This window comes from Agelaius phoeniceus, chromosome 3 (genome assembly GCF_051311805.1).
Source record: "Agelaius phoeniceus isolate bAgePho1 chromosome 3, bAgePho1.hap1, whole genome shotgun sequence".
Taxonomy (NCBI): Eukaryota; Metazoa; Chordata; class Aves; order Passeriformes; family Icteridae; genus Agelaius; species Agelaius phoeniceus.
Genome location: NC_135267.1, coordinates 22,517,051 through 22,544,572, shown reverse-complemented (window position 1 = coordinate 22,544,572; position 27,522 = coordinate 22,517,051). Strand labels below are relative to the sequence as shown.

Here is a 27,522-nt window from a genome sequence, read left to right as displayed (position 1 = left end):
GCATAAAACAATAATGTATCTGCTGCAGGTATTAAGAAGGGGACTATTGGTTTTGTTTAGAAGTCAGCTCATTAACAACTGACAAATTCCAACTATTGAACTGAACTGATGTGCTGAACTCATGTGCCCTGCTGTTTCAATTACAAATGTATAGTTTCTAAGCTGTTTTTTATTATCAGCCCCTTCTTAAGCTCACAAATATTCACATCCTGTTACCAGCCTCTTCCTAAAGCAAATACTGTGGTGACTCACACAAAAAATAAAAGGTGTATCTGCATTAGGAAGGTGAAAATAAATTGATCTGATGGTAACAGTGTTGCAGGCATAATTTCTCTTTTCCTCTCATGTCTGTCCATCTCAACAGTTTATTCTTTTCTCTTGCTGCACTTTCTAGTTTTAGAGTTACTGGCAAAAGTACCATTACAGATAAAATGTGTGAAAGCACAGGTAATCTTCTGATTGTGGGAGGAAACATTTGTGTCCTTGTAACATCTGTAAGTAGCATTTCTGCTGTGGAGTAAAGTTTTCTGCTCACTGGAAGAAACCTTTGCAAGGTCTTAAAAGGCTCTGTAGACCTTACAAATGGGCACATTGATCCCCTGTAGTCCTCTGGACCCCTGGTCTCAGCTGCTGTAGTTGGACAGTCTGCATGTTTTAGTGCTTTTTAGTGGTGGCAGTGTCTTAACAGCACTTGATTGACTGCAAAAAAAATCCAGCTTTTGCAGTAAAAAGTAGGTCACAACAGTTTTTGATGGCGATTTGTGTATGAGTTGATGTTTTTGCCCAGTTGTAGGTTCTGTTTGATGTTTAGACCATATGGCTATTACATCTGTTCTTGCTTTCCTTCTGAACCATCAAAGGTGATGGAAGAAATTCCTCCATTCCAACAAGGAAGGATCATTAAATTTTGATTAACAGTTTTAGTGCAATATTCAGGTTCATTATTACTGTCCTGGAAAAAATGGTCTTACAGTTCTGACCCCCAAGAGTGTGGTCATCAAACAAAAGTATCTGAGGAGCATCTGATGAGGGTGGTCAGGTGTCAGGGCTCACCTGACAGAGAAAACAGGAAGTTTTAAGAAGGAATATTTTTCTCTTTGAAAGAGGAAATGAACTGGTGAGTGTGTTGGGGGGAGTAGAATACATGTTCTGTAATCCAGAAGAAATGTAAACCACTGGAGGAGAACTTGGGAGACCCTTCACAACTTTGAACTGAAGCCTCTCAGCTGAGGTAAGAAAAGGGAAGTGAGAAATGCTTAAACACCTTTAGTATTTTTCCCAGATCTGTGGAATATTTGGGCTAGCTAAAAAGTGGGAGTGGGGGGGGGGGGAAGTGATTTTCTATTACCTTATGGGATATTATGTTTGTGATTTTGCTTTTTCTGTTGCACCTGTGCCTAAAGAGGTGAATTGCAAATCTGATGCTTCCAAAACAAGGACACTTAGAGAGGATGAGCTTAGGCTACTTGATAGCCTCAAGTTCATTGCTGGTTCTGAGAGGGGTCTTATCCAGCCAGGCCTGGGCCTATTTGCACTGTCAGGAGGTGGGACAGAATATCTAATCTGGCACATTAGGAGTACCAATTTGATTTTGGGGCAGGTGGCTACAGGAGCATCAGCAGGGCTTTCACTGATACTAGTGCTCTACAAAGTGCTTTGGGTGAGCCTTTGCTATTCAAGAGAATAGTAATAAATTCTGCATAGTGCTCTGAAGCAGAGACCAGCACAAACCAGTGTGGCAGACACGAGTGCCTTCAGGAGAGTCATGGTTCCAGGAAGGGAGGTTTTGTTCCCAGCATCACACGGCTCTGCTAAGCCTGACCTACTCTTGTTCCAAGATGACAACTTTAGGCATAAGAGATGCCCCGGGTGACATTGCTCATTTATAAAATTCCCTTTTGTTGGATCAAATTTAACGTGGTCTCCTGTTTCGAATTATCTCTTTGATTAGCTGCAAAGTTTTGATGTCTGCAGGAGGAGAACAATTGCATCAGTGTGTGCTGTCAGCCGGGACTCGTGGCTGCTGGGGAGTTGCTAGGATACCTCTCTAAAAGGTACGATTCACTTGATTAACCACCAACCCAGTTTGCATGAGAAATATTCTTCCTATCTTTGTTTTGTGCTAGCATCAACTGTGCATTAGATGTGCATGTGTGTTTAGAGCAAGCTACAGGTTGATTTCATGTGTGTCCATTTCCTCCTTTTGATATGCAATAAAACCCTCTCTGCTTCACAGCAAAGAATCCAGAGCATTAGAGTAGCAATTCCAGTAATCTGTAAAGTGAGCATTGCTTCCAGAGGGGACCATCAACCTAGAGAACCAGGGGAAGGTTTGACTTTGGATATGAATTTTTGGCATTATAGCTAAAGCTTCACTTTATATGTGTGAAGATGCAAGGGAATTTTAATCTCCTATGTATTATTTTCTTTCCCCACTCTGAGCAGGGGGTTGGACCAGATGACCTGCCACTGTCCCAACCAAAACTATTCTATGATTCTGTCATCCTTTCCACATTCCTCTGGTATTAATGCTCCCTTCCAGTGGAAATGCCTTGCACAAAGCTACTTTGTTCACTTGCACAAAGTTGTCTCAGAATACCTCCTGTGTGCCCGACTGTTCCTGAACATGGGAGTATTGTATTCAGGATGCAAACCCTAACTCAAGTCTCTCCCCAGTAGCTGCTTCCTACATGCTTACCTTTCCAATGCCTTCCTTTTACCTCCATTTTCCTGTTTCCTGAAACGTATTGTTCAAACATTAGAGCGCCTTGCCATCATTTCTGTGAATCCTCTTTTGTCCCACAACTCTCTGTACTTTCCCTCAGACTTCCATAAACTCCTTCTGTTGCTTCCACCATGTCTTTCCTCTGATGGACCATCATTCCTTCCTTCTGTCTGAACTGACTTCTGCTTTTCATCCCCTGAAGGATGAAGAAAAGGCATGACAGGGGATGTTCTTCCTATGTTCCCTTTATCTCCTCTCCCGTGGTTTCTTTCCCCACTCTCAAGCTCCCTAGGAGCTGTGCTGTGGTCCCTCTCACCTGTGGGTGGAAGTAGTGTTGCAAGAGGGTAGGAAAGACACTGGAAAGAGATGTGACCTTGTTTTGGAACTGAGTTGCCCACACATGAGCACTAAGAGGCAGGTGCTGGAGCACTCTGCCCAGCGAGCAGGTACCAAGATATGGATACTACCCAGAGCATAAGGCTTGCCTGCTCAGAAGTTCTCCTCAATCTTCTGTTCACTCTTTTAACTGGGGAGAGTGGCTGCCTTTGGAAGTGCCATTTGTGTCCTTTAGGAGCTGCCCATCTTATCCCACCTCTGCAAGTCATTAGGTTTTCCTCACTGTCCTTTCTTGCCTTCTTGAAACTGCCAAGTGCTCCAGGCTGTTCTTCCCAACATCCTCCCTCAATGGCATATCTGTTTTAGTCTGGGTATAGATCACCCCTGCTGTTCCAAGCAACCAAAAAAGCTGCACATTTCTGTGCTAGGATCTTGATGGCCTGCTAATCTGAGTGCCTCTGACAGCCCTTCTGCCAATCCTCCTGCTGCTCCCACATCCCAGCCTTCCCAGTCGTTTTTCCTTTTTGCAGTCTTCTTGTCTCCACTGCTGTGATATATTGGGAGTCATGGGACTGGGGCTGTGTGCTGCTGTGTTGTGCAGAGCTTCTAACGAGCTGTGAGCTTCACAGTTTGCTGCTTAATAATTCTCATGGTAGCAAGGATGGGTAACGCAGGTGCTGTTATTCACTGGAGATCACTTAATTACTAGTACTCAGCATGAAAAAATCATGTTCAGATTGGCAAAGGGCACACACTGAACTCCCATACCTGACCTTCCTCTTGCTGTAAAGCTAACTCTGGCTTTGAATTCTCGGTTGAAACACCTTAAACTGCCTGTGTGAACCAAGCCCCTGAGTCTTGGGGAATGATCTTTGTTTAACAAGTAAGCCTTAGTTTGGCTGGTACGTGGTTTTCCTTGTCTCATAACCCATCATGTACAGCAACAACAGCAGCACCTGGGTTTCAGAGACATTTTTGACTCAACATGCTCTCTAAACCTACAGGTCTCATGCCACCCATGTGAAAACCCTGAGGAAATGAGAGGTGAAAGGAGTGGCCTTCTCCAAGTCACAGTGGCCAGTGGTGGAAGTTAGACTAGGCATTTCCACATTGTCATGCATTATCAGCCACTATCCTCAATTTTCTTTGTGTAAGGGCATCCTCTATCCAAGTGTCAGGTATAGTGCAGTTCTGGAATGAGTTGTGTCCAATTTTTTTTTTTTTTCAGAAAAGCATAAATCTAAGATGGAAACATTCCCAAGATTATTCTAATGTCTTCTGAAAATCATTCTGAAAATCATGTCTCTCTGATATTTTGTTTGTTTCTGGTGACTACATCACAAATGCTGGCACCTGTAACATTTGTGAGCAAAGGATGTAGCTTTACCTCATCTGCTAAATCACAGCATCCTCCTACTACACCTGCAATCCAGTGGAGAAAAAAGCATGGTTAAAGATTGAGCATGATCAAAATTTAGAAGACTCACTGGAAATACTTAATTTTAAGCAATATTAATATTTTTATCTTCTCATCAGTTATAAATTACACTCAGGGTCTAGAGTTTCTCCAAAATGTAATCAAGTAAATCCTGATTTTAATGAGTGGCAATCACTAAACCTGGGAATAATTGTCCTGACTTTCTTAGCAGCAAAGCATTGCAGCGCCTCTTGAATTCAACACAAGATTAACCTTCCTGGGGAAGCAGACTCTTGTCCTGGAATAATGTATCCCCCTGTATAAGGTCTGCACATCAGTACATTGGAGATCAATAGCTCTTCTCCTGATTTGGCCAAATGATGGTGCAATCAGCCAGAGCTCAACTAGGAGATTGAGACAAAGTGTGTGTTGCTGTTCAAGGTACTTCATACTTCTTGGAAGGGAACACGTTGAGTTTTATAAGTGAATCACAAAGTAATTGCAGGCTCCTGATGGCTAAGGCTGAGACAAAGCACTGCTTACAGTGCTCTGGTTGCTCTCTGGTGCTTGTTCAGTCACATGTTCCATTCCTGAGGAGCTCTTGTAATCACTGTCTGTGTACCTGCTGCTGTGCTGTGTTATCACACACTCACACGAGGAGCAGGGTTGGAAGGCACACCTGTAGGTCACCAGGTCCAACCTCCCTGCTCAGGCTGGGTCATCCTACACCACATTGCACAGGATTGCATCCAGATGGTTCTCAAGGAAGGCTCCACAATCTCCGTGCAAGAATTTTTTAGCTCAGATTAAAGTTTTATGAACTATATCAGGGCCTGCTTTCACTTGTGCAGACTGTCCTGGTAGTTTGATGTACCTTTCTTTCCCTAGCCATGATCTGAGGTCTTGGTCCCAACATTTATGTTGCTTGGGACAAGGGTGCCTTCTCACCATAAGCAATAAATGTTGGAAAAAAGCTTTCCACAAGGTTCGTTTCCAAATTCAGAAGATATATTTATGACTCTGCATTTTATCATCTTACAGATTATTAAAGTTATTGCACGTAGGCTGTTGCTGGGCTGTTCCATGGCTGCATGAGCAGTGGGTCCCACAGCTGTGAAGCTTTCCTGTGTATCACATGAGCTCCCTTTAGAGGGCACCATTGACCTCCCTGAAGCCTACGTTGATGCTTGTGCTTGCTGTTAACGAGGCTTGTTACCCCTCTCAGGTAGGTTTCAGTATTTTTTTGCTCTAAATATTTTGGATGCTCTAGGCTACTGCACATTATCTACCGTGTGCAAATAATGGATATAAAATTCACCTTGTCATAGACTTCTGAGGCCTTGGCTATGATCATTTTCTCAGCCACCAAGCAAAATGCTGAAAGGAACATACACTCCAGGATGCTGAACTGTGTCTTCTCACAAAGACCTTAAGAGGACTGGAAGGCTCAGCTTCAAAACATAGAGGCCAGCACAAAAGTGAGACTTCATTTCTACTGTGTGGTCTGGGAGATGCAGCTTCTCCTGTCACATCTGTGTGACTGGATCTGCAGAGATGTAGTGGATTCTCCTTCCCTACAAATGTAGCTGTTTTACATCAGATGGGATGTTTCTGCAGACAGATGTTTCACTTCATTTTCCTCTCTCCCACACTCAATTTCTTTCTTTGTCTGCTGTCCCCAAGGTGGGCAGGACACGGCTGCATGGTCATCTTACTTCATAAAGTGGTACCAAATGAGCACAGCCTTTGGAGGCTGTTTGTGACATGAGTTCCTTTCTAGAATGAAGGAAGTTGCTTTTAGATTTTTTAATCTACATTTCTGCTTCTTGTCTTTAATGAAGTATGGATATCAGGGAGGTATAGAAAGGGCCTACTGCAGCCTCACAGCCTCAGGCAATGCACGGTTCAAGGGAAGTCCACAGTGATGTAAGCAGGATAATTGTGAAAATAAATGTCTGCTCTGCAACAAAAAATGAGATTTAATTTTAGATTTGAACACTCAAAAGGATGTAACTCATTTTTCCAGACAATTATTGTAATTTCATGAAGAGCATGCAACAAAGTAGTCATTGAGATGCTTACCTGGTCTCTCACTTCTTATTATTTCTTATATCCTCTTCAGTGCAATTGCATCAATGTGGTCCTCATACATGGGTTTATATTTTCTATTTATGCAGTTAATTAACTGCAGGGCTAGCCTGAGCCTTTCTCTAATATTGCAGATGACTGAGGACTGTTCAGTGTTTGCAGCACCTGAGCTGAGTTTTTGATCGTGCTCGGAACATTGTCTTCTTCATTGGCTTGAGAGGTGCCCCTGGCTCCCAGTGGGAGCAGCTAACAGCTACAGGCAGAGGGGCAGGGCTGGGTTGAAGGCTGAAGAAAAGCCCAGGTGAGGGTGTAAAAGCCATCCTTTGGAGGATTGCAAGGGGGTATGGCAAGCACCACAGAGCTCTCATTGGGCAGAGGCAGTGGCTGGAAGGCAGCCCAGAAGATGTCCCCAGGTGTGTAATCCTGTGAATATCACCAACCCATCACTTACCTCTTCTTCCAACCCTTCACTTACCTCTTCTTCCAACCCTGTCACAGGTGATTTTCATAACACCCAGCAGATTAAACCTCTTATTCAGCAAACTCAACATAATTTTCTTTTGTGTTACTGGTACTTACTGTTACACTGTTGCACCTCTATTCCCAAAAGCTTTTCAACCTCACTCTTGCAACACACTGAAAACATCAAATCTCTTCTGAAATATTACAAACTGTCTTTTTTTTTCCTAGTTAAATCAGCAGACCCAAGTTGGAAGAAAAATCTAGTTCTACCAAACTTCTAGTTTATGTAGTCATTGATGGCAGGCATGTTTACATCTCTGTGATCCTAAACCTTAGGGAATTACATTTCATTTCAGGGCTGCTGGGTCTGCAAAATCCCATGAGATTTTTTGCTTTGATTTAAAAATAAACAGGGTGTTTTTTTCCTATGGTTGTGGAGCAAGCCTTGAAAGACAGAAGTTGGAGACCTCAAAGAAAAATAAAAGAAAGCACATTTAAGAGATAAAAATGTATGATTAAATAATAAAAGTTTCCAAGTGCATATTTCATCTTGTGCCTTTTTTAGAAAAATATTTTCATTTTCATGACAGAAAGTGATCATTCATGATTTTGGATTTCCTTGAAGGAAGATTTCTTCAAGTCCCCATCAAGAAGACCACGAGTTTCAGCCATAAACTGAACCACCATAAACTGAACTCTGTTCTTCCTAAGTAACAGAGGATGTATCCTCTATTAATTAAATAAATATATATTATTGGTATAATATATATTATACCAATATATATTATATTGGTATAATATATATTATTATACCAATTGCAGGAGAAGAACAAGTACACAGAATCTGACTCTTCCACAGCTCCTGACTCCCAGGTACATTAAGGGAGCCATGCAGTTACCCACTGTGTCCAGTTTCAGACTTGAAGGGCCATGTTTTAATCTTGGCTCATATGGGAGCCAGTGGGGTTGGTGACAGCCTCTCTGAAATCATGGGTTCTTTGTACATTTATTCTTCTCTCTTCAAAAAGGTGAGAACAGTGGTGTGTCTCAAAGCATTACCAGTTAACTTAGTAGTAATTGTAACCCTTTCTGTGATCTTCCTCCTCTCACAGTTCAATGGTCTGAGACACCTCAGAGTTGTAAGCATTCCAGTTTGTACAATCCAAACTGAAATGAAATCAGCTACCTGGTGATCTCAGATGTTTCACCTGCTCTGTTTCAAAACCATTGATAAAACACTTGATTCTCAAACCAAGTTCAAGAGCACTCAGGCTCCTGATCTGCAGGGAAAGCAGTGGACAGCAGGTCTTGAAACACTCTTGAGGCCACCAAGTGTGGAGCACCTCTGAGTGAGAAGGACCCAGCGGGCTGCAGCAGTGTGTAGGTGGATGGAGCATGGGTGCTTTATGTGATATCTGGGGTTTATCTCCTTAACTTGCTGCTCATAGTGATCCTTCATGGGATGACCTGGTGCCCAGCTGTCAAAAAACAGAACTAGCAAAGCAGAAGGTAGCCACAGACACAAACTAAACCTCAGCCTGGTGTTGGTTCTTGCACTTTCTAAGCAGTTCCCTGCCACAGGCTCAGCTATTGCATAAAAAAGAAAAATACCTGGCACCCTGGATACCTTGTAGGCTCCAAATTCACCTTTCTACCACAAATTGCACAGGTAATCCTAGACCTCAAGCGAGTTAACACAGCAGTTGAGAGAGAGGCTTTCAGCAGCAGAGGAGGATGCTTCTCTTCTCACAAGTACACTCTTGGCTCTCAGCTTTCTGGAGGCTCATCCCAAAGAGAGCAGCACTTCACCTGCCTGAGCCTGACAGAGGTTTTCTACAAAAGTGTTTTCTCCTGATCTTCCTCTTCTGATGGTCAGTTACTGTCAGTGCTGCCCCTGGATGGTCTGCAGCCATTGGTGCCAAAATTACGAAATTTTTCCTCTGTCACTACGTCTATAATGTGTTCTGCTTGGATTTTAAACTAGACTTACCTGTCCAAAACACAGTTGGCTTATTTCCTGAAAAGTCCCAATTCAAAAGTCCAATTTTCTTTATTTAAGTGGAGGCTGTAAGTAATACAGCAAGAGAGTTGCATGTTTCACATTTTTGTTAAGATTTTCTTTTTATTCCATTGTATGGTCTTTTATAACTTTCATGCAATGTTTAAATGACCAGCTCATAGACCTCTGTTTCAGTGTAACAGCAGAGAAGCAGAGGGCACCTCTTCATCATAAAACCCAGTCCTGCAGAGAGACAAAGGAACATGGCATCTCATCCTTGGCTTAGGCTGAATTATCTCAGTCTTAAGACTGAGTTGTCTGGGTTGCTTGTGCTTCCTTCTAGAAAGCCATTCTCACATCTTCAGTGACAAGAAAGCCTCTGATTTCCAAAATTACTTAAATGGTGCTCTTCTGTTTTCCCACTGACTCTAAGGTATTTCTGAAAGAAGCTACTCTTGCTCTGCTTTCTGATGCTAAACAAGTCAGGTTCCTCTTATCTCCTCTGGAAACACGGATCTGTGTGCTCTTCACTGTCCATATACCCTGCAAATTTGTATGAAGTCCTTTCCCTATGAGCTTCTCAGGCAGAGGTAAATTGGAGCAGGTGTCTGCTAGAATAATTACTAAATATTGAGATGAATTTGATACATGGATGTGACCAGCTTCAAAACTAAGGGATGTGATCTGTGCTTCATCTCTTAATAGTGAATAATTATTATGTATTATTGATTTATCAGTTTTATCAGTTACTCTAGTTTACAGTATTTTGCTCAAAACACTAATGAAAATGTGGCTGCAGCTACATTAAAATTCTGTGACAGTTATTCAAATATAATTAAATTTGTCATCCAATGTATTGTTGATAACTGATGGAACCTACACAATCCCTGTAATTTTCAGCTTTGTGGGCTAACTGCCTTTCACACTTAGCAAACACAAAGGACAGTTATGATGACAATTTCCCATTGTTTCTGTTGAGGGACAGGAATATTATTATTTAAGCAACTGGTGTGAAATACAAAAGGCATGAAAGCTCTTGCTCCTACTCAGGGTGTCATGCCTTAAACATTTAAAGATAGTGTTAATCTTTTAAGCCATCACTTTGCACTGAAGCTTCAGGACTAGCTCACCATCTAGTGTGACTCCTCAATTTCTTTTCCCTTCTCCAGGATACAATCTCTGCTCCCATAAGCACTAATGTTCTTTTTCCAACTATTTAACTGTTTGGCTTCACTGTAAATTAATTCTGTTTGCTTGTTTGTGCTCAGTTTATTGCATCTGCTAGAGGGAACACTAGTCTCTCTTTTTTTTTTCTTTTTTTGTTTAACAATCCTCCTGGTTTTGTTTTATGTACAAACTTTATCAACAGTATTATATATGCTCCCAGTTCACTGATACAAGTTAAATGATGGGAAGACACAGGGCAATGCACTAAAAATATGTTTCCTTAGTAAGGATTTTCCAGGAACGCTTATATTTGACATCAGCCACTTGACTGCTTGTATCATCTACTACCTTAGTGATGATTCAGCAAAGGTGTAATCTACAATAATCAAAATTTCATATACACATACATATATATATATATATGTATATGTATATGTATATGTATATATTTGTATTTGATATATTGGATTGGCATTTAGACATTTATCAACCAAATCTGTGACATGACTAAAAGGATATTGAGTTGCTTTGGAAAAAGACTTTGTTCTCTTATTTCTTATTTTCTCACTGGTATTGATTGTACACCTCTCCTGTAATTGTTTAATAATGAAATCCCATATATACTCTTCTGTTAAATTTGCTAGAACTGATATTATGCTGACAGAAGAGTGGTTAATTTGGTAATCCTTTCAACACCATTGACATACAAAAACACATTGAGAGCAGCCCTGTAGAGAAAGATTAGGTGGTACTCATTAATGAAAAACAGGACAAAAGCCAACAGTGTGGACTTGCAACCCAAAAAGCCAACCACAGCCTGGCTGCATCAAAAGAGGGATGGCCAGCAGGCTGAGGGAGGTGATTCTCCCCCTCTACTTTTGACACCCTACCTGGAATGCTGCATGCAGGCCTGAAGTCCTCAGCACAAGAGAGACATGGACCCATCAGAGCAGGTTCATAGAAGGGCCACAAAGATGCTCCAAGAGGTGGAACTTCTTTGTGGACAGGCTGAGAGATCTGGGACTGTTTGGCCTTGAAAAGAAAAAGTTTCAGGGACACCTTATAGCAGCCTTCCAGTACCTAAAGGGGGCTTATAAAAAGACTGAGAGTGACATTTCACACAGGCAGTTAGTGATAGGACAAGTGGGAAAAATTTTAAACTGAAAGAGAAGAGATTAAGATTAGATGTTCGAAAAACATTCTTGACTGTGAGGATGGTGAGGCAGTGGAACAGGTTGCCCATTGAAGCTGTGGATGCCCCATCCCTGGAAGTGTTCAAGGCCAGGTTAGACAGGACTTGGAACAACCTGGTCTAGTGGGAGGTGTCCCTGCCCATGACAGGGAGGTTGGAACCAGATGATTTTTGAGGTCCCTCCCAACCCAGACCATTATATGATTCTATGATTCATTCTTATATGTAGCTACATTTTTTTTTCTTCTTGCTTGTCTTACTTTTAAAGGCAAAAAATATACCTCAATATAGAGTTGCTGTTGGGATAAACCAGCTTATTTCCTGCTGCCTTCTTTTCAGTTTGGGACAGGATGAGACTACCAAAGTCTAAAATCAGATGCAAAAAACATTAATGAATCATTCAGAAAAGAAAGAGCAATACGTATTTGTATATTAAGTCCATCTATTTCCAGGCAGCATCCTTTAGTGATGAGAGAATTGCTTCTCTTCATCTTGTGGGTACAATCATTGCTGCTGTCCTTTGACACTGATGCTTCTCCACTGTGACACACTCTTCTTTCTTCATTAATTTCAGGTGACTACTGCTCTTGTCTCTGTTCTCAGCATCTTTTGTAGCTATTTGCAGACTAGGAAGGTTGATTTGCTCTCTTCAGACTTACTTTGGCTACTCCTGGCAAGACCCCAGATTTGTTTATCTGAGGAATTGGTTGGGATCTCATTGCTTTTCTCATCAAACCATAGTGAGGTTTTCCTTTCACACAGAAATGTCTCAGACACCTGAGAAGCTGAGAGCTAGAGATGGGTAGAAAACAGTTTCCCCTTGCTGCAAAATTATTTCAGATTTTAAAAGCTGTCCTATCCTATTCTGGACAAATATTTTCCCAGACAAACAAGTTGAGAGAGCTGGAGGTGGTTTGGGGTACAGCACATGTATGTAGACTCTGCCACCCTCACCCAGGGTAGGAATTTGGTCTGTCCTCTGCAAGGCCCACAAGGCAGCTTTGAGGAGAAGTAGGTCTAGGTTAAGAAACCTAAGTTTAGGAATCTGATTGTAGGTTGTAGAAGCATATCAGACATCCGAGCTTCTCCAGCTGGTGGGTATCAATGGAGCCAGTTCAGCTCCCTCTGAAGCAGGTGCCCTGTGCCAAGTCAGACAAACTGTGTTGATTCACTGCTTGTTCAGTCACCTGCACTTTGAAATGCTCTGTGCTGCCTTGCCTGGCTTTGCAAGGTGCACATCTCTCCTACTTCCTGTGTAACCCTTACATGAAATAAACATCCCTATCCTATCGGGCAGGGACTTTGACCTGAATCCATCACCTCTAAGCAAAGAACAAATTTCTTTCTCTGGTTGGTAGATATGTCACTTAAACAAAGTGGAACAGCCTGGATAGCTAAGGAGAATTTGTTAGAATGGGAGAAGAAGAAGGATCAAAGTGAGCAGTGCCTGCATCCCAAAAGTTATTGAATGTTGCCAGAGGAGCCATTGCCATAGTTATTAGTAGTAGAATATTTTGGGAAAGAAATGTTTGTAGCAAACACATTCCAGAAAAAAAAAAACAAAACCACATAGAAAATTCCTGACCTGATGTTCCTAATCAACACACTTGGAGTACAGTTCATGCTCAGAGCAGTGCTGAGAGTCTGGTTTATCTGCCTGCCTGGAGTGCAGCTCTGCCCTTGGGGGAATTGCTGAGCTGTGTCCCTTCCTGCCCCTGTCCCCTGGAGCTGGCCCTGCAGCAGGGAGCTCTCCTGCAGAGGAGTCTCTGCAGGCAGGCAGCACTTAACCTCCACAAGGAAGGAACATACACAGGCAGTGGAGTCTGCTGTGGCACACAGGTGTTCTGTCAAGGAGATAAGAATGATCCTTTTGAAAGACAAAGTTGGACTGCTTGCCCCTGTGTCCCTCAAATCTCCATGGCTGGCACCTTTGCAGAGACCATTTGAAGCCTCTTTCTGCTTTCAGTCTCCATTTTACAACTGAAGATGGAATTTTGGAGATAAAGCTTATGCTTCTAAAATCCCACTTCATGTATTATGATCTTTCAAAATGTTGGTGGGTTTCTTCTGGCTTAATTATACTATGAAACACATAAGGCCACTTCTCACATCCTCTATTATAGCATGATTTTTTTAATGGACGAGGAGAAAATGCAAATACTGCTTGGATTGACAGGGTGTTGAAGTGATGTCATATTTTCTCTGTTGATTTTTTATTAATTAAGCAGTATTTCTGTATGTAATTCCTCAAGTTCAACATGATTCTTCATCCCCTCTTGAAATTACTTTGCTTTTGAGGCTTCTCAGTCCAAAATGGCCTGTGTGCTGTAAGTTAGGATACATCCTTTTTCTTCTTTTTTCTTCTTTTTTTTTCCCCTCTCCTTTCTTGTTGTCTGGGATGAAAAACTTTGGATAAAAAAAGTCTAGGAAGTTATCAGCCCAAATACAAATCAGCTATTATATATCCACTTACCCCAGTGCAAGTTCTTTCAATGTTACTATTTGGCTTCAGTTCTCTGTTACCTGAAAGGACACAAGGACAGTTTTGGTTTTGTGTTTTTGAGGGTTGAATAAACTCATCATCTTCCTACATCTATCCCCCAGCAAATCTGGAGTTTCCACTTTCAGAAATTCGTTTGAGACAGCTAACAAAACTGCCTAATTTCTGATTTTATTAACAGGGAATATTTACAGAATGCCAAATCTCTGCTGAGATCCTTCATTGAGGCTCTTCTTTAATACTGGGGCTTGGAAGGCTGCATGTGTTCCAGGTCACCCAGTGTTCAGAGTAATTGATAGCCTTTGGAAACCATAAATTTAGGAGCTGTTAGTCAGTGTTTCTAACAGAAGTATGAGCATTTTTTCATGCACAGACACTACTAGTTAAAATGACTCCTGGGAGGTATTCTCTTTTGGGTTGTGAGTGGCTGACAAGAAGGTACTATGGTTTTGGCAACTGTTTTCTGCATGGTATTTTTTCCCCTCTCCTTTAAGAAGTATGCTATCTAGGTATAGCCTAGGGGCATATCCTCTGTACTGAAATGAGTTGAATTTTTCCAACTGCTTTTTTTTCCCCTGACCCCTTTCTATGTAGAATTTATCTTAAGAGCAGTAACCATTGAGATGGTTCCCTATTGGTGAGCCAGTCCATAATGACAAGGACAAACCAGCAACCCTGCAGATCCACTGGGAAAAGAGAGAATCATGTATTTGAGTCAGGCACAAATACCTGAAAGCTGATTCAGCAGCTGCAGGACTCAAACAACTCTCTTTACAGAACAAATTCTTCTTTCTACAGAGAGGGAGAGAGAGGGAGAGAGAGAGAGAGGGAGAGATACTTTTCTTCTTCTCTCCCACCTCCCAGCCCTATTCCTAACTTCCTCTCCATCTGTTTCTCAAGAACCTTAACATAATTTCAGGCTGTCTCCTTCACCCACTTCTCTTTCTGGGATGCCCCAATAGAGCTCCACTTCTGCTTCTTTTCTCTCTTTGTGTAACTGCTGGCTGTTCCCTTATACAGCAAATATTTCTATGCAGGTGATAGAGAGGGTTTAACTTCTGTGCCTCTCTCCCCTGTTCAATCCTGTCCTGCTAGCAGCTCTCGAATAATTATCAGCTCCCAGACTGATTAACACAGATCTCAGCCAAGCCTTCTCCCAGGCTCCTTTCTTTGTGGGGGAAGATTGTGCTGGTAATCCCATGCTGCTGACATTGAGAGCCTAGAACCAGGGATATACTTTAAGTCACACCTCCCATCTTCAGGCTCTTTCTATATGTCTTATGTCTTATGTCTTGTGTCTTATGTCTTTCATAAATGTAGATGTTTACATGCCAAACAGCACACGTATAAAATATATTTATTTGTGGCTTTATTCTTCTAGGAGATGCAGTTTCACTATCCACCAGCTGGTAGAGAAGTCACAAGCAGGTGCCAAATGTGACAGCTCTTTCTTCCTAAGGCATTACAGACAACCAGATACCTTGGTGCTTTCTTACCACTTACAAACACTGTGCAAGGACCTATCAGTGGCATGGACCAGGAAAGGCTGGGGGATGCTCATTGCTCTTCAGGGGCAGGGAGGCTGTGAGATCACGGGCAGAGGAGCACCTGGGGAGGGACACTCCAGCTGTGAGCTGTGTGTGATGGGAGTCCCCAAGCCAGCTGAGTGGGAATGGCTGCTCCAACAGCACTGATCCCACACAGATGCTGCAAGGTCAGTTTGAACTGGTCAAACAGCATTGCTCAAGTTTTGGAAAGGTGAAAATTCAAAATCAGGCTCTACCCATGCCATGCCACCAACAATCTCTGATTTTTAAAAATTAATGGCCTTGTTGTTCTGGCTTTGTGCATCATGCAATGAGATCATGATCCATGACTACAACTCCTATGCAATAAAATAATACAAATAATTAATAATAATAATAATAATTATAATAATGAGTTGAGTTTCATTACGTGTCTTGCACTGCTTAAAATCCCCTGTGAGCAGTTACTGTCAGTGAGAATATTTAATGTCTTGATGCAATTTGAAAATGCAGTGCAAATGACAGTGTAATAAAACAAAGAACTTCATCAGCTTCTAATTGAAATTAATGAGGACTGAACTTCTACTTTGTGCATTAAAGAAGAGACTTTTCCCCCAACCTTAAAAGCTGTTGGCTCCAGGAGGGGCATGACTCAATTTGAATTATCTTCTTTTTCTACCTCATAAAGATTTTACTGCAGAAAACTAGTCTTATTTCAGACAACCAGTAAATATCATATGGATTTAAAAGTTAGACTTTTCTCTCGATTCCTGCAGAAATGTTTTCCCTATGTATTAGCAGATCTGTAAGAAATCATAACCATCTGTATTTTGTGAGACTAGGAGCTGAAAATACATTCCTTATCTAAGAGACTATTTTCTACAATACTAGTTCAGAAATTTATACATAGACCAAATCTTAACAAAAAAGACTCTGTTATTTCAAGGTCATTTTGAACCTCTGTGGCAGAGGTTTGAATATTAGTAATGTCATCAGGCAGAAGCACAGTGCACTGAGGCATGCCAGCATGTTTGTCAAAATGGCTGTGGAAGCCCTTTTCCCATCTCCTGGCAGCAGAAGGGAATAACAGAGATGGCTGGAACTGGCCATTGCATTTTATTACCATGCAATAAGACAGGCAAATATAATTCTCCATGCTAACATTTGGCACTGGTACAATTTCACAGACTCCTAATGACTGCAGTGGAGCACAGTTCAAGCCACGCAGCTCCAGGTAACTGAAGTGTTCCTTGTCTTCCAAGTTTTCCAAGCTATATGTAATATCTACTTTTCTTGTAACTTTTTTGCTATAAAACCTGCTAAACCAAGAATTAATATTTTCTTTTTTCGCTTCTTTACTAGTTTGCACAGCTTTGCAGAGCTTTATGAATGTCTAAATTGCTTCAAGCTTTAGCACAGACATTTAGGTCATTCCACATTGCTATACTGCAGCTGTTTGCATTACATCTTGTGGGTCACTTGTGAAGGGAAGAGTTTTTGTGATGTACTGCACTGGCCAACAGCAGGCACAAATCAGGAGAATTGTACTTGGAGGCATATCATTAAATTTCAACAAACAGGCTTACTGGAGAAGTCATTCTTCCTGTGAGATCACTAAAGCTGCCATTGCCCATAAACTATTTAGAAGACCTGAGTAAAGGGCTACTTAAAGTCTTCAGCTGATAAGGCTTAATGCTGTGTTTTCTCATTCCTTTGTTTATGATTCTCCTGCTTGCCAGTGGTTTCTTCTTGTGCCTGAATAATTTGTGTTCATGGGCACCTACTTTCAGGACTGTTGGAAAGATAGGATATTTAAATACTACCTCCATCTAGTACCTACAGGGAGAACTAAAGGTCTGTAAGGTTTTTGATGCCACAACATAAATGGATGTTTATCTTGTGATAAAAGCATGCCACACAAGCCTCAAAGAAGGTGAGTTCAGGTGACAGTTTTTACCTCAGATACTGTTGGTTTGTTTCTTTTCATAGCAGTTACATACACTGCTTCTAAAAATAATTTTTTTGATACCATCAGCCTGCATTCTAGGTCTAACTCAAAGACTGTGAAAAAAATTGAGATTATTCTAAGCAAAGATTTAAAAAATCTCTATAAATAGGATAGAACTTGTGATATTTTGTTCCATTTTACTTTAACCAAATGTGACGATATAAAAACTAAAACTTCTGTTTTCTGAAAATGTTATTAGTCTGCACCTTCCAGAGACAAAGGAAGCAATGCCCAGAATCCACAAACTCTTCTCCAAAATGGTTACCCTCTTGGAACAAGAAACAGCTTGTCAAAATCCCATCTTTCATAATGGAATTTGCTACTTCTTGATGGAGAAGGATGCTTCCTGCAGCAGTATTATACACTTACAAGACATGAATCAATTTACATTTTAATCATGGGGGGCCCATGCCATCAATTGGTGAGAGGGCTTTTAATTTACCTGAACTCAGTCACTGGGTTGATCCCAGCAGATTTGCTTCTACGGCAACACCTGCTTTTATCATATCATCTCTTGAGTATTCAGCCTCCATAAAAATAAATAAATTCTCCTGAAACTGTGCTTAATTCCTTACCAATGAATCTCCTTTCACTATATGAAATTCTAAATAAAAAAAGACAGGTTTATTTTAAGCTTTTAACAGACTGTTGTAGTTAATCGTGTGTATCAGGCAAGAGGCTTGGTTGCTAAGAAAATCTTTGGCATGTTTCCATGGGATTTGTGTGTTATTGACAGAAAAAGTACCAAATGATAGGAAATGCATCTGCTAATTTGAATAGTGAAACAAAAAAAAAAGAATAGAACAATTTTCTGCCCAACTTTTGAGTTAATGCAAGCTCAGGCCAAAAATAACATACATCCCATCAATTTACAGAGAAGATTTTTGGCTTCAAAGACTTGATTAAGATTATAAAAAAATAGAATACCCATTTCAATGTGGATAGAACATATGGATCTCTGGTTGTCAGTGGTTTCCCTTACACTGCTGCACAGAGTTTCCTAGGATGAGCTCAAAGCTAAAATACGTTCTGGAGGTGATCTGCAGAAACACCCGGTGTGTTTGTTACTTCCAGAAGAAATATCAGCTGTATTTACATTGAATGTTCTCCCGTGTGCAGTTGTCTGCCATGTGATCAGGCAGACCTTTCTCCATAGTTTTTCCAGCTGTCCCAATTATCATGGTCCAGAAGAGAGGGAGAAAAACAGCCAGAGATGGGGAAGACAGAGTGGGGCCTCCTTTAAAAATTCCTGACAGTGTTTACCTCAGGAAAGGACAAAGCAGTAGGCATCCAGGGCTTTAGTTGAGCAAAGCCTGCCTAGAGGAACAGATGCCTAGTACTGGGTCATAGCCTGGAGCTCAAAATGCTGCCAGAGAAGTTTTGCCAGGTGCTGGAGCAGCCAGTTGCAGAGAAAGCCAGCAACCCCAGCGTGGAGATGGAGCCCTGCACAGGCCAAGTTTTAAAGACTGGCTGACCATGAAAAACATACTTATTCTATTTCGAAACTTTTTCTTTTTTGTACTTAAATATAGGCCAGAGTCATCTGGAAGTCAAGAATCAAGCAATGGGTTAGATCTTATTGATATATTCTCAGAAACCATCATTTTAACTGCTCTGTATTTAGACCTTTGGCTACACTCCATAATCAGTGCATGACCCCATAATTTAGGATTTTGGAAAAGGAATGAGTCCCTCAGGTCTACAAGCCAAAGAAAACAGTGGATGTATTGTGGGAGGATATATTGTTTAACAGGATAACATAGTTCAACAAAGTAGTGTGGTGGCCAAGGAGACTACTCTGAGAACAAAGTTCCTGGGCACCCTGAGAACACTGATCTACAGTGTAAAGTTCATAAAATCTTGTGGAAAGTTAGTTATTCTGTGGGGTAATAATTTTATTTTGACTTCTTGAATTCCTGCTCCTTTAGGCATCATTTTTTATTCCTGAACAAGGAAAATCAACTGTAGAGCTGAAGTCTATAGCCACATAAGGCATGTGTGGGGCTCAGTAGTTGCCACCTACAGTGTTCTTTTACCTTGTGAAAGAAATCTGATTTTTTGTTCTCTCTCATTTAAAATAATTGTTTCTTATTTCAGTTTAAACATGGGGGGATTTTAAAGGCCAAGGAACAGGGTTTATGCCTCTAGTTACCATTGAGCTAATTAAGCAACAAAGCAGTACTGGACAATGAGGGAATCTTATGGAGGCAAGAAAATTGAGAGTATAAGACTCCCTGTTACAATGCAGTAATAGCATTGGAGAGAATGCTTCATTTCTTGTGGAAGATAAGCAGCCAGGGATCTTTTCTGTTTTCTTTCTGCTTCTCTTTTTTTATCCATTCTGTGACTTTGGGCAAATCCTCCCAACTTCTTGGTCCCTTAGTTTTCCCTTTCTGCAAAACAACGAATCAAACTACTTTGCTAGAATTTTGGAGGAATGGATGTAGTGCTTTATAAATATGTAACGAGTTCTATTTTTGCTAGGAGGCAAAATGGACTACTATATATATAAATTTAATGTTTGCCATTGGCTTTGGAATTTTTTCAAGACATGCCAGTAAGAGAATATACTTAGAAGCTAGTCTGACATATCTCATTGAGTGTCAAAGGTTTGCATCAAATATTTGATTTGAGCTTCTCTATGAGTCTGTTTTTAAAACAGCACAGAGACAAGGCACATTTGCTTAGCCTGCATATCCCTAGAAAGAAATGGGATATACATTTTTAAACCATTTTCATTTACTTATGAGAAGAATATCTATCTGCAATACTTCATGTATAAAATGCTTCATGGGCGCATAACATATGTACAGAGCATATGTTTTAATTTTAGTTCAGTACAGAATTTCAAATTTAAACAAATTAGCCCAAGGCAGAAAGTACTACCGACCATTTTTTCTGTTTTTAATACAAGCCAGATTGTAGAGAAGCATTACTAATGAAAACAGCAATCACAAACCTGAGCATATTTTACTTACCACATGTTAGTAACACAATATACCTCTTTTTTTTAATTTAGATTTTCATATAGTGAAAGAAAATAATTGGTAATGATCTTATCCTACTATTTCTTCACAGATTTTTGTCATCACTGTTTTAAGAAATTTTGAGTTGATAGTACCATTAAAACATTCTTATTCAGGGCTATCTGCCTTCAACTTGTTCAGTTTCCATGCTCGGTAACCAGGAAACTCGGACACCACAATCCCTGAACTACTTCTAAGATAACTGCTAATGATAACTAGGAAAAGCAAGTCAGAAGGTTTAAATTTACTGTTCAGGAGTCCACATTTGTAACCCTGAGAAATGGTATCTATTATGTGTATTGAACATGTACTCCAGTAAATTCTCCTTCTCCCATGGAAGGCTCAGCTATACAAATAGGATGCTGTTTTACCAGTTACAAATATTCTATGGTATTACCATATGTAGTTGCATTGCTAGTTATATAAAATTTTATGGTGAAGCCTCTAACTTCATTCAGAAGTCAGAAGCACCCTCTTGAGAATCCTCTCACTGAAGGGAAATTGAATAGTTAATATTATTGCATGTTATTGAATACTCAGCTACTACAAAGAATAATAAATAGACTGCTTTTTCTTTCCTGTGCAGCAAATGGGGCTTTGTTACAAAAAAAGATTAAAGACCAGATTTAAAGTCTATGTAAAGCAATACATTTAAGTCTCCTATCAAAATGTATTTGGGTACCCTTCCCTCTGTTCACAAGAACTCTTTCATCAGACAGGGCTTCCTACAGCATCCTCATTTGTGGAATCTATCTATCTGACTTGCTCGTATGAACCCTCCTCATTAGTGCTAAGTGAAGGTATCTGGGATGGCTTGAGCAGAACTCATTTAGGTCTTTGACACCTTCTCAGGAATGACTTACAAGCAGCTCAGCTGGGAGGCTGAGGAGGAGGGAGATCTCTGGTGCAAAGAGGCAGAGAAAAGGAGGGAAAGGGTGGTGTGTCTGTATGGAGAGGGCACTCAAGGCGAATGAGGGTAGGAGAAGAGGAGTGAAAACTCTCCCATTGGCTCAGCTAGAACTGGAGGGAGATGTGCCCATGGCAGGGTGGGTCAGAAAGGGATCCAAAGGATGAACTTGGTGGAACTTGTGGAACTCGCTTTCAGGCACTCAAGTAAAGTTGTCCTGCTCAGTGCAGCACCAGCAGACCATGAGTACAGCATGTGCAGCTGTGATCCCACCCTGACTCTGCTTCCCATGCCACACAGAGATGCACACACCCACAGATAACCTTCTGCAGGGAGACTCCTACACCCCTTGCACTCACAACTGTCTCCCTGTTTCTCCCCCAGAAAGGAGAAGGCTGAGCGACTCACTTTTTACAATAGTCTTAGAGTGAGAAACCTAAACTAAGGTCTGGTTCCAGATCTCTTTCCAGCTTGAGAGAATTTTAACTCCAGTCACTCTTCTGAGGAATTTCCAGCCCTGTATGAATAAAGAAATATTTTAACTTGATGTGCCATTTTCCAGAAATCCTCTATTTTTTAATATTTATTTGAACAGCAGCACCTAAGTACCACTCTGAAGGGTTTATGTTCCCCCAGTGAGTACAGTGGGGTTCTGCAGGGAGCCTAGCCTTGTCAGCATGCATTCCACGTGTGCTGACAATGCCTGCTGACAATGCCTGCCCTTGGGGACAATCTGCCTCTTTCCTGGAGAGTCCTGCAGTTGAGCAGACACCAGACTACTCAGCCTTGTAGGACTGCCCTAAAACAGGAGCATGGTTTAGGTGTATAAGGAATGGAAAAGCACTGCCAGGATTAGACAGAACAGATTCAGATTCTAATTTCTGTATGAATCTTGTTTTAATTTCCCTTTTCTTTTTTATCTTTCTGAGATCTGGTCCTAAAACTCTTGCCTGGCATCATATAAAGATGCTGCAATGGAGCAAGAAGTGGAATTCTATGTCCAGCTCTCAGATTAATTGAATACCTAATTTGTGTTTCAGCACAGCCACAAGTATTCATTTATTTATTGAAAGATGCATCAGTGCAACAAAATAAACTTTTCACATGAGCTCCCACAGACCTATTCTTGATTTATGGCATTATACTAGAAGCTCAGTCAAGCTAATTTTGTTCACCAGATATCAAGAGAACAAATTTTAAGTGCTCTGTTGAAGCGCTTTTCTAGTTTGAATTTTATGTGAAAACCAACAGAGTCTACTTTGACTCATTCCAGTGCAGATGAGAAGAAACTCTACTGCAACTGTGGCACATGAAAAGCTGCCTGTTTCAAATAGTCTTAACAGAGTAGTCACTTTCCTATCTCTCTTTGTTTCTTGGTTATAATTAATCTTTAAAAGAAGAATGGTCCAAAATTTAAATTAACTATAAAATCTATAAAAATATAAAATGAAGTATCTGAACCCAGGCCTTTGACAATTACATTTATTACTGCACACTGACTGAAAAAGATTCTGCATTAGCTACAGAAGGACAATTGACATCAAGCAGGCACTCAACATAAAGTGCAACAATATGTATTAGAGAGGAAAGGCATTTGTGGGGCATTTGATTAACATACTTTTAATTGGACTTTCCTGCCTCATTGGTTTTATTCTTTCAATTTAGTTCAAGCTGCTCAAATACGTAAATAGGCAAGACACCTACTATAATTAACACAATACACTGTTTGCAAATTACCAAATTTCTCAGATTGTGTACACACAAATAAGATATTGTGCAAATATTGCTGAACTCCTACAGAAATATAAACAGGCAAGGAAAGCCCATTATTGAGCAAGAAAAAAACCAAACAACCAAAGAAAAATAACAACACCACCCTCCTCTTTGAAGGCTACTTGAGTCCCTTGACCTTTCTGATTCGTTTTCAACAGCAATTTTAACTTTAGTTCTACATGTCAGTAAAAATTCATAGGATGTTCTGTCATTATCATTCAAGCTCAAATTTGGGAGTACTAATGCTAAGTTTTGTTTCCCATGTGATGCTCTCTAATCATATAAAAGAATGCATGAGATCATACTTGTATATCCAAATTGAAGAAACAACACTGAAAAGCAAGCATATACTGCATAAAGGATGCCTAGAGCATAGAAACACAACAGAAAATGCTAAATCCTATTGCTATTTATAATGCTGAAAATATTCCAGGATCTTTTTTTTTAAGATCACATTTTAGGTGCTATTAATCTAGGATGTAATTAAAAAAGAATATTTAAATTGCACAATTGCCAATAAAACACATTAAACATTTAACAACCGAAAATCATATAGGTAATTTGGATTTGATACTTGCATTCTCAGAAAATGTGAATGGCATCTGGGCAATAAAGCACATGGACAGAAATTCCATAGCCAGGATATAAGCTGAGTGAACAATTTGTTGTGTGAATATTTGGAAGAAAAATAACAGACTGAAAACTGCACATCTTCCATGTTTGAGTGGTTGACAAGCTTTACACGATTTAAAAATTAGAGTCAGTATAATAGTTAATATATTTTTAGAGGTTTTACCCTTTAAATACTTTTCAGTTGCCATATTAAAAATCCCAGAGTTCTCCTTTCTCAATAAACACTATTTAATTTTTATTGTAGACTATGATTTACCTTGGGAGCACCACCTACTGTTGAACACCTACATGTACAGTGGCCAGGGGGAACACCTACAAAATTGGTGGTTCTGGTCAAATACACCTTAGAAAAATACACAGCATTTCATTTAAAATAAACATAGACAATGAAAGACACAAGTTCCAAAAGTTACCTCTATATTATATGAGCCAACAGGGAAAGATATGATTCTTTTCCTCACACAGATTAGGTAAATGTTGCTCAGGAGAAATCAAATATTGGATTTGTTTTATATTTACTACTCTCCATCCCTTCTTCACTAAACTTTGCCACATAAAAGCATAAAATTCTTATTTGCTTTTTCTTTATAATGTTTTTTACCATTTCACCCACAAATTCAATCCAATAGGCTTGACTAGTTATTAAAATTAATATAGTTTCCCTTGATAATTATTCACAAATGATTTTACAAACATTACTGGAGTCCTTACATGTTCTTTACTTACAGTTATGAAAAGCTAATAATGTGTAAGATGTTACTATTTTCTCATTGGCAAGGAGGATTTTTGAACTTATACTCAGTTTGTGGTGCACCTGGGGATTTCTGGGGAATACCTAGGTGTCTTGCAGGCTGACAGGGCACTGGGTGCTCATTATTGCCCTGAAACAAAAGGTTCTGTAATGTACACACTTAGCTAAAGAATTCATTTTATGGGGGAAGGAATTTAAATTGAATCCTCCATATCTGTGTTGCAATCTTTTGTGCTGAGCAAAACAGTAGCAAGGCAAAGTGAATGTCCATTAGGAGGTAATAGCTGGAGTATGCTCCACTACTGCTATTTCTGCACTGATTATGTAAAGCAGCTGTCAGTCAGGAAATTCCTTTGGGAAAACAGCACTTCCTTCTTTCCAAATTAATTACATTAAATGTGGTGAATTACATTAGGGAATGGGAGCATGCAGGAATGGTTGTAGGAAGTTTGCTTCCATGCTATCAGAAAGTTTCAATCAGCTGTTTTCATGGAGGTGCACAATGCAACTGAACTGTCCATGTTAGTGTCTTCTCCAGCTGGAATGAATATAGAACAGACTTGGAGTTGTTTTTTTTAAATGCATGCACCATTGCTTTATTTTGAAGACAAAAATCCTCACCTGCTTCCTTCTCATAATCTATGTAATTATGTACATTTCTGAATAATTGCCTGTAACGTGTTTCCAACACACATATCAGAATTAATGTTCCTCTTATTTGTATTTAAAACTTCTTCAGACCCAGAGTCTTTCAACAGAATTGCTTCCATACTTCTAAGAAATATGCTTCTCAATGGCCCAGCATCCTTTTAACTGAGGACAAAAAAAAATAAATTATACAACTGTTGACAAAATATTTTAAAATCTAAATGCTGATGAATGGCTCTCTTATCTCTACATCTAGCTGTCTTAAGGAAAGAAAAATAGCTTCCTTTAGTATTCTCTGTCCTCTTTAGTTCCACATCTTGTGTCCAAGACACAAGGAAGGCATTATAGGCTAGTTTTACTTGTGTCTATAAAATTTTCCAAACAGATTTTCAAAGCCTTCTCAAAACCACATCATTCTGATTGCTTAGATGTGGGGTTTGTTTCAGTGTACACATTTGTTTTGAATTCAGACTGCCATAGCTAATTTCTATTACCAGTAATCTCTTTTACCACTAAACCTTCTCATTCATTTACTTGCTGTTTCACTTTGTGGTACAAATAGTTCAATAACTACTGAATAATAATAGCTGAATAACTCTGATTGTATATATATATACATATATATATTTAAGTTAGCCATTATTTCCTGATTCCAGAATGGCAAGAGGCTGGATCTAAAGATGTAATTGAAATTTGTGTCACTGTAGTTATTGAACAATATCATTATAATGTAGTCTCCATATGTGGGTAGAATTAAATCAGTCAAGTTTGAGGCCAAAATGAGTAGAATTTCACAATGTTTATGGCTTTATGCTAAGCATCATCATTCTCCCAGCCAGTCATTCCAAGCTATGGATTTCCTAAAGTTATAGCTATAATCTAATATCATAAGTTTTTCTTCTGAAGTCAATGGATATTTCAGAGCAAGAAATGGAATTAAACATTTCAAATATACTTTCAATACATTTAGAACTGTCTGAAATCAGACTCTTGCTGCTAAAAGAGTTTTTTATAGTGTTCTAACACTAACAGTTTTCTTGACAACCCTGAGCAAGCTCTGCAAATATTCTCTTGTTAGAGATCTCCAGTTTCTCCACATTTAGGTCCCACCCTGAAAGCACAAGCAAGTATTACCACTGTGTTCAGTGTCATTATCCAATGTTCATAAAATTCAGAAATAGTGGAAAGAGTGGATGAAAATTCACCTTCACTGAAGATAATGTAGTGACATCAGCAAAACAGAATTCACTCAAAATGCAAGAAATAGAGGTTTTTCACTTTTTCACTATATGGGTTATGCACCTGCAGTGTCCTTGAGTAAAAGCAACACTTAGAGCTAATTTAAGTAATCAGAAATATTTAAAGAAAATTACTGTTTCAACTAGTGAATTGTAATAACTATACACAGCTGTTAAAATTGCTTATGCTGCACCACCACCAAACTCACAAAGCATCTGTGATGAGAGATCAATCATTTCCTGGTATTTATCAAGACATAGCCAATTAGAACAATAAATAGGATCACACACATTTTCATGTTGTATCATCAATTCATCTTTTATAATATGTAGCTTTGATTGTAACCAACATTTGTTTTGCTGAATTCTGTCTAAATTCTCTTTTGGCTTCTCAATGCAAAACTCCTTTAATGCATTTCTTCTAAAAATATTCTAGTTTACCTTTTTCTATTGCTAAACTCACTCAAGCCCTTGAAAATAATTTGCAGTATATTAGCTTCTGTAATACTTTATATTTGTCCTTCATGTCATATGGTGAGTGCTTGTGGTACAAAGTGTATTAATTTCAATATTGTAAGTTCTTTTGCTCCAAAGGGACCAAAAGCTCCAGGGAACACAGAGAACCACTTCAAACAATTTTAACAGGTACTGTCATCTTATCTTGACTAGAAAGAAATCTTAATCAACTTCACTGCCAGGTAGTCCAGTCACCATTCACACTCAAAAGGATTTGTGGTCTCTAAGTGCATCTAAAATTCTGGCTATCAACAAGGCTTGATTTTATTCAGTTTTAGCTCTCTAATAGAAGGAAGAGGCTTAGTCTGTGCTAGTTCCCAAATTTCATCTTCCCTCAGTGAGGAATCTGGACTCCTCCAGATCCTGTTTGATCCTCTCTGTCTTGGAAACTTGTTCTGTGTCCATGCAGAGAGTCCAGCACTGCTGAGGCTGCTAAGGGTAAAAGAGATTCACTCCACAAAGAGCAAGCATTCACTCCACAAAGATGAAGGCACATTTTAGAGACACTATTTCTACAGAAGTACAACCAAGAAATCAAAGGACACTACGCAGTGCAGCAATGCTATTTGAGCTTTCCCACTAGTTTGCACCACCTGTTACAACTGGCCAC

The 27,522-nt window shown here is 39.8% G+C and overlaps 1 long non-coding RNA gene across 3 annotated transcripts in view; it reads right to left on the bottom strand.

Annotated features, from left to right (window-relative positions):
* Nucleotides 1–1,507: 1,507 nt before the first annotated feature.
* Nucleotides 1,508–27,522, bottom strand: part of LOC143693520 (uncharacterized) — a 51,081-nt gene continuing 25,066 nt past the window's right edge. For 2 of the 3 annotated variants that reach the window (XR_013181264.1, XR_013181265.1), the window contains exons 2-5: nt 13,860–13,909; nt 11,085–11,226; nt 9,019–9,270; nt 1,508–6,438 (exon numbers count right to left, since the gene is read on the bottom strand). This is a non-coding gene — a long non-coding RNA (uncharacterized LOC143693520). The remainder of the gene's footprint in view (nt 6,439–9,018; nt 9,271–11,084; nt 11,227–13,859; nt 13,910–27,522) is intronic. The other variant, XR_013181266.1, reaches the window with a different exon arrangement.